Source organism: Lupinus angustifolius, chromosome LG11 (assembly GCF_001865875.1).
Source record: "Lupinus angustifolius cultivar Tanjil chromosome LG11, LupAngTanjil_v1.0, whole genome shotgun sequence".
Lineage (NCBI taxonomy): Eukaryota > Viridiplantae > Streptophyta > Magnoliopsida > Fabales > Fabaceae > Lupinus > Lupinus angustifolius.
In genome coordinates this window covers 9907094-9914703 of record NC_032019.1, presented here as the reverse complement: position 1 = coordinate 9914703, position 7610 = coordinate 9907094, and positions in this window count along the sequence as shown.

Sequence of the window (7610 nt, the reverse complement as noted above, 5' to 3'; positions counted from 1 at the left end):
CCCCCCCTCTTAGTTGCAATCTCATTCTTACACTCTAGAGGCAAGGGATGACCAAGTTTTAGAGGAAGAAACAACAATAGTGGCAAAGGTCAAGGAAATAAATTTTGTACCTTTTGTGAAAGGACAAATCATACAATTGAAACCTGCTTCCTTAAGCATGGATACCCTTCAAGTTTTCAATCAAGTAGATCAATCAAGATGGCAAATAACACCATAGTTTCCCCTTTTGATTGTGAAGGTAGTACTCTCACTTTTGATATGAATAAAGAAACACATACCACTTCAAGGGGTTTTACTTGAAAGGAGGTGCAAGGAATTCTAGCACCTTTGAATCAAAACAAGGGAAACTCAAGTCACATGGCAAATTTTGTTGCTAAGACTACCATGCCCATTGATATGCACTCCTCATCTCCAAGTATCATTAATCACCAATAGCTCTTAGATTCGGGTGCCATAGATCACATCACCTATGACCTTAGTCTTTTTAGTACCCATAAAAATATTCCTCCTATATTGATAACTTTACCAAATGGCCAAAAAATAAACACAATCAAATCTAGAACTATTATAATCGCCAATAATCTAGAGCTTAAGGATGTATTATATGTGCCTCATTTCCAAGTCAATCTTGTTTCTGTGTGTAAGTTGGTTAAAACATTACCATGTCATTTGATTTTCTCTCAAAATCAATGTCTTATCTTGGAGGATATCTCCAAGAAGATGCTTGGTTCAACTAATCTCTAACAAGGATTATATGTGCTCAATCCTGGTCCAGCAAAACACTCACTATTTAGCTCTTTTGTTTTTCAAAACTTTAGTAATAAGCATGTAGACACTACTCTATGGCATATGCGATTTGGGCATGTTTCCTAACCTATTTTACAATTGCTTAGGAAACATTTCTCTTTTAATTTGAATAAAGGTATTTTACTCTGTGATGTTTGCCATATCTCTAAACAAAATAAACTCTCTTTTTCACTTAGTGCAACATACACAAGTAAACCTTTTGACATTTGGGGACCATATGCTATCCCATCTATTTTTGGCCAAAATTACTTTCTAACTATAGTAGATGATTATACTAGATTCACTTGGATTATCCTCATGATATCCAAGGCAGAAACAAGATTGCATTTAATCAACTTTATATCTTATATTGTAACTCAGTTTTGCACAAAACTGAAATGTCTTAGGAGTGACAATGGTGTTGAGTTCTTGATAAATGACTTTCTAACTTCTAAGGAAATCATTCATCAAAGAACTTGTGCAGAAACCCCTCAACAAAATGGGATTGTTGAGAGGAAACATCAACACATACTAAATGTTGTTAGATCCTTGGTTTTCCAATCTGATATTCAATCCAAGCTTTGGAATTATTAAATCCATCATGTTGTACATATCATTAATAGATTACCAAGTCCTCTTCTCCAAGATAAAAGTCCATATCAATGTTTATATAATGAATTGCCCATCATAAACCACTTGAAAGTTTTTGGATGTTTAGCATTTGCCAACACTATTTTATCAAACAGGACCAAATTTGATCTAAGGGCTAGAAAATTGTGTTCATGGGTTACAAAGAGGGTTCAAAGAGATATATCCTATATGTTCTCAAATCTCACACCATATTGCTTTCTAGAAATATAATCTTCTATGAAAATGTCTTTCCCTTCCAATCCATTACCTCTTATCTCATTGTTGTCCAAACTGAAAGTCCTAATACAATCTCTTCTCTCACTTGTCCATCCCATAGTTACATAGAACCACCATCACCTATTTCTGCTATGCATCAAACCAGACCAAATGAAAACATCCAACCTTCTCTACCCAACCATGACCATCTACTACCCACTAAACAATCTCTTAGACCAAAAAGATCACCTTCACACCTTCGGGACTACTATTGCAACACTGTTAAAAATAACCTTGATGTGAAACATCCTTCATCTTATGTCATATGTTATACAAATTGTTCTCCTAACCATATATGTTTCTACTTATCTATTTCTTCCTCTCAATAGCCTTCTTCATATGCTAAAGCCTCTAATATCCCTTGCTGGGAAGAAGCAATGAATAATGAACTTCAAGCTTTAGCTCTTAATGATACTTAGAGCCTAGTTGAACTCCCTTTAAACAAGTACCCAATTGGCTGCAAGTGGGTTTATAAAGCTAAATACCATGTTTATGGTTCTTTAGAGAGACACATGGCCAGACTAGTTGCTAAGGGCTACACACAGATGGAAAGGGTTGACTACTTTGACACCTTTTCCCATGTGGTGAAAATCACCACTGTTAGAGTAGTGTTAGCATTGGCAGCTGCAAAAACCTGGCATCTTGAACAACTTAACATCAATAAGTTCTTCTTACATGGTGATCTTCATGAAGAATTCTATATGGTACCACCACCTAATTTATCTCTTCCTCAACCCAACCTAGTATGCAAGCTACACGAATCTTTGTATGGTTGCAAACAAGTCAGTAGAGAATGACACACTACCCTATCTGGCAAACTCATATCTTTGGGATACTCAAAATCATAGAATGATCAAGCCTTGTTCACTAAAGGACCTCCCTCCTCCTTCACAACAATCCTTGTTTATGTCGATGATTTAGTTCTCATAATGAACAATTTACTTAAGATCAAGCATGTTAAGGATGTTATGCATCAATCCTTTAGAATCAAGGACCTAGGGCCCCTCGGATATTTCCTAGGCCTTGAAATATCTAAGTATAAGCATGGCATCCATCTTAATCAAAGGAAGTATACACTTTCTCTCCTAGAGGAATCAGGCTGCCTTAGATTTAGACCTGTTAAAACCTCTTTTGACCCATTTGTTAAGCTTCAATTGAACCAGAGTACACCATTCAAAGATCCTTCTTGCTATAGAATATTGGTGGGTAGATTGTTATACTTAACCATTTCTAGACTAGATATTTCATACTTTGTGCAACACCTCAATCTCTTCATGGCCAAACCCATGGAAACACATTATAAAGAAGTTCATCGTGTACTGCATTATCTTAAAACCTCCCCTTCCCAAGGACTTATCTTTTCTAGCAGATCCACTCTTAAACTATCAGCTTTTGCAGACTTAGATTGGGCTTGTTGCTTGGACACAAGAAAATCCTTGACTAGTTTTTGTATTTTTCTTGGGGATTCCCTTATATCATGGAAAACCAAAAAGCAAAACACTATAAGTAGATCTTCTTCTAAAGCTGAGTATAGGGCCCTTGAAAGCCTTGTTTGTGACATCCAATGGTTAAACTATTTGTTTGTTGATCTACAAATTCCAATTCAGAATCCTACTACAGTTTATTGTGATAATAGGTATGCCATCTATCTAGCTTAAGACCATGTCTTTCATGAACGAGCTAAGCATATCGAGATTGATTGCCATGTAGTTCGTGAGAAGATCTAGAAAAGAATAATTCACCTCTTACCTATCTCTTCCTCTCAACAGTTTGCAGATGTTTTCACAAAGTCATTGCATTCTACTTCCTTCAATGGTTTTCTTTCTAAGTTGGGACTATTGGATATTCATCGTCCCACTTGAGGGGGTGTTAACTGATGTGTTTTTCCATCCCTGACATGCCTTTGTACATTGTTGATCTATGTTGGCCAAGACGTGACCATGTGGCCTCACTAACTGACCCTACTTGCTTACCATGATTGTATTACTTTGGCTCATATTTTTCCATTGGTGTGTAAGGGAGTTTTTCGTTGTGAATGGGCCTTCGTGGCTTAAGGCCCATTTTCCCCTTTTTAGTTGGTATAACCAACTTTACTGTTAAAATTGTTTCACTTTTTCCTTCTTTAGTAACTTCCATTTTCTTTTCCTTTTTGTATAAAATTTCATTGTATCATCTTGGCAATTATGAAAGCAATACAATTTGACTACTCATCTTCTTCAACCTTTCTCTTTTCTTTCATTCTATGATTTTATGAGTTTGTTCTTGAATATTTATCTATCTGTCTTCATCTACATGTATTAGTACATCTATTTGTGCATTGTAGTCTATTTGTCTGAGGCGTCTCCATGAAGCTGAACTTCTTTTCAAAAAGAAGAAGGTGAAAAAAATCATTAAGTTCAGTTACTCAAGGTGAAAATATGCCTTAAAAAATATTTTTCATGTCAAATAGCCTCCAACAAACTCAATTTTACTACCAACATATTAAGAATTAAGTCTAATACTCATTTTTAACATTGTTAGTACTTTTAAAATAATTGTAAATATTAATTCGTAGTTTTTTAAAATAATTTGGGCTTAAAATGAATTAATTTCAGTTATTATAAGTTTGCCGAAATAACTTAAAATATTATTAGTCGATTGAAAAATATAGAATGTCAAAACATCATCTTCGTTTAGTCAATTTTACTTTAGTTCAATTTTTGTGTGCGACATTTGTTGGAAAAAACAACTATGAACTAAAAAGATTAGTTCAAAAGGGTATGGGGATATCAAAAAAACTATAAGCTGGGTCCAATTGATTTTTGCTGATAAATTTGAATGGATTAATTTTTAGTTATATGTTGGAGTAAAAAAATGTTGCTACTAAGTTTTGGGTAGACACCTTAAAATATATAGTACTATTTTTTTAGGAGATGGAGAGTAGCTTAGACAGAGTTCAAATGTTAAATAATGATACCAAATTTGAATTAGATAATTTATTAATAATCACATGCTTCTGTGTTGTAGATTACAAAATTAAAATAGTGAGTGTTGAGAGAGGATACCATGTGGTTTGAGTAGAACAAAAGCTAGGATGAGCTGCCACCTAATTAGAGTAGTGATACATATTTAAACATATTCTTTTGTATATTCTCATATCATTTTTTTAAGGTAATAAAATATATATTCCAGCATACACTTTGTACTTTTTATTTCCTAAATAAGAAACATATAAATAAGATATATCATAACTATTTTAATATATAAGTAAGATGTAGGTTCAAGTCCTAGATGTAGGTTCAAATCCTCATATATATACATCAAAAGGTTGAAACTTCAATTCCGAATAACGACACTTATTATAATAGACAATCATACACCCTAAAAATGATTAATTCTTTATTAATAGAGATAGAAGATAGTCTGAATTATGCAAAAAACATCTCATAGATCTATTTTGAACATTTTTAAAAAAAATCTTCTTTTACTTTGTACAAAACTCTTATAAACCTATCACATAAACTAAAAGAACGCATAGATATATAAATAACATTCATTTTACAATTAAGGTAGTTTATGTATGTCTTTATGGACCAACAAGAACAAAAAATATATCATTGAAAAAGAGACTAGAGAATCACTTTAATTGTACACCACAAAGTAATCTATTGGAAAATGAGTATTCATCTGATATATAATGCATGGACATGACTACATGAGCACATTTTCAAATAACAATAAAGAATGATTCTATCATTCTATGATCAGAAAACTCCATTAGCTACTCCTATATATGATGACGTGAAGGTCAACAGCTCATGAACACCATTAGAAAAAGTAACCGACCTATTATGCTTTTAGGGGTCATGACTCTACAATCATGCATTATTGGTGAACCAAATGGGGCCAATAAATCCCATTAATAATATGGTTGTACACCATATTTATCATAGACAGAGACAAATCTATAAGAAAAAATAACAACCCCATGCTGAGGTACTATGCTTTCTAGCCTCTATGTCCCACATGATGAAGGACAAGACAATGCTACAGAAATATAATTAACAAATTAATACCATTTTATATACAAAAATGTATTTTGTACTGAGTTTGTTCTTCAAATTTGTATTAAAAAAATTTGATAAGAAAGATAGGTACTACTTTCTCTTCCTATGGAGAAAATTGTAGAAATTTTATGTGCAAATCTATACATTATCTACTTTGGAGGTTGTCGGGCTTAGATGCTGGAATCCAAGCAAGATGACTAAAAATGGTCTAAGAGCGCTTGAGTAGGTACTTGAAAAGATAATTTGATTCTCATTCCTATATATGAAGATATGTGTACACAGAGAACAAAATGCAAAAGTATAACAAAGTAAGATATATTAACTTACTTATGAGGGTGTATGAACGAGGTTGCAATTAAGATGGGGTGTATCATGATTATCATTAGTTACTAAACATATTATAGGTAAAGCAAAATCCATGTCAATCATTTATATATTATTTATTCTTTTACCAATAAGTTTAGAATTATTAGAATTCCTACTTTCAATGATGCACTTATCTGAGTAGAACGCCACATGAAATCCTTTGTCGCATAATTGACTTATGCTTAGAAGGTTGTGCTTGAGTCCTTCAACATATAGTACACCTTCTATAGTTGTTGAGGGTGGCTTTCCAATTCTACCAACTCCAAGAATTTTTCCCTTGTTGTTATCACCATATGTGACATATCCTTTGTCCCTTGGAGTAAGGATAGAGAATTTACTTTTATCGCCCATCATGTGTTTTAAGCAGCCGCTATCCAAGTACCATAAATTGCAGGCGGCTCTCAAATTTTCCTACAAAACAAATTAAGTTTTGTTAGGTATCCAATATTCTTTGGATCCTAGATGGTTAGTACCTTTCTCAATCCATCTAAATTTTCCTAAGGGTACACCATATTTTCTAATCATGCTCGTGTTTGGTGTATGCCCTTAAAATTTACAGTATGTGCATATAGGTTGATGAATGTGTATCCTAGATTTTTCAAATGCATGGATACTTTTCTTTTGAAAGATTATTTTCTTTTGGACACTTGTTTCTTAAAATCATGGCTTTTTGAATAGCCAAGACCTCTTCGGTCTGTTGAGTGTCTTTGATCATTAATAATCTTTTCTACCCTTTTACTACTCTTGTTTAGCTTATTAAGTTCAAGACTTAATGTTGATACTTTGTTTTCAAGAGTGATGCAGTTTTGACAAGATGATGATGAAGGTATGTTTCTAAATGCATTTAACTCAAACTTTTCTTTTAGAAACATTTTTGTTAATTTGACATATTCATCATGCAAGTCATTAAATGCATATTGAAGTTCAGAAGAAGAAAATAGATTAGAGTCGTTTACCTCTTCATCATCAGAATGATGAGATGCCATAAGTGATAGATGTACTTGCTCTTCGTTTCTATTTCAGATGCAGAACTGGTATCATTATCTTCCCAAGCAACGTATGCTCTTCGTCCAGTCTTCGTATCATTCTTTCCTTTGAAATAACTCTTTTTCAAATTTGGACAGTCCATCTTCATGTGACCAGGTTTGCCACATTAAAAACATGTAAAGTTTTTATTTGAGGTGGAGGCATCATTGTTCTTGGTGAATTTCCTTGTTTGACCAGTCTTTGCGTCTTTGTTGCTTTTTAGGAACTTGCTAAATTTCTTCACGAATAGACTCATATCTTTCGTATCATCTTTTTCTGATTCATCTCTAGATGAGTCATATCTATCCACTTTTGCTTTTAGATAAATATTCTTCTTCTTCTTTTCTTGCTACTCATGTTGATCAAGTTGGCTAAGTTCTAGTTCATCGTTCCATGAAGATTTTGACTTTATTTCCCTTATACTGTTGAAAGTTAAGGACTAGTTGCAAAAAGTGTAGAGAAATAACTTCAGAATAAGTT